The sequence below is a fragment of the Elephantulus edwardii genome, unplaced genomic scaffold (assembly GCF_000299155.1).
Source record: "Elephantulus edwardii isolate Elephantulus edwardi_28Jun2011 unplaced genomic scaffold, EleEdw1.0 scaffold00400, whole genome shotgun sequence".
Taxonomy (NCBI): domain Eukaryota; kingdom Metazoa; phylum Chordata; class Mammalia; order Macroscelidea; family Macroscelididae; genus Elephantulus; species Elephantulus edwardii.
Genome location: NW_006400150.1, coordinates 1304444 through 1305014, shown reverse-complemented (window position 1 = coordinate 1305014; position 571 = coordinate 1304444).

Sequence of the window (571 nt, the reverse complement as noted above, 5' to 3'; positions counted from 1 at the left end):
TGAATTACAATACTTAAGGATGCTATGGCAGAATAATGAATGATCCAGGAAGCTGCAAAATAAGATGGAAGGAGTACACAAAGTCACCTTACCAAAAAGATTTGGCTGACACAGAAGAATTTCATTTATAAAAATTTTCATTTTCAGTTGTATGTTCAATAGTCTGATCTCTGTAAGTTACTATCCTTAATATGTCTGGGGTTTCATCCTTCATAGCACTGTCTTCCACCTACTCTCTCCCCCACACCACATCCTTTGTCGTTGTTGTTCAGTGGTATATAATCAAGTACAACTCATAGAAACCCTATGAACAATAGATCTGAATCCAATCATATCCTGTGCCATTAATATAATCTCTGACACACTTGATCCCATTGTTGCAGTCGTTGTATCAATTCATTCTCTGAAAGTCTTCTCTCTTTTGCTGGCCCTCCACCATTCTAAGTATGATGTCCCTTTCCAAGGAATGTCCTGAAAATTTAAATACCATCCATATGCTAATGAATTTGTAACTCAGTCCAGAACTTTCTTTTAAGCTCCAAATCTTTACATACAATTATATCAGTATTTA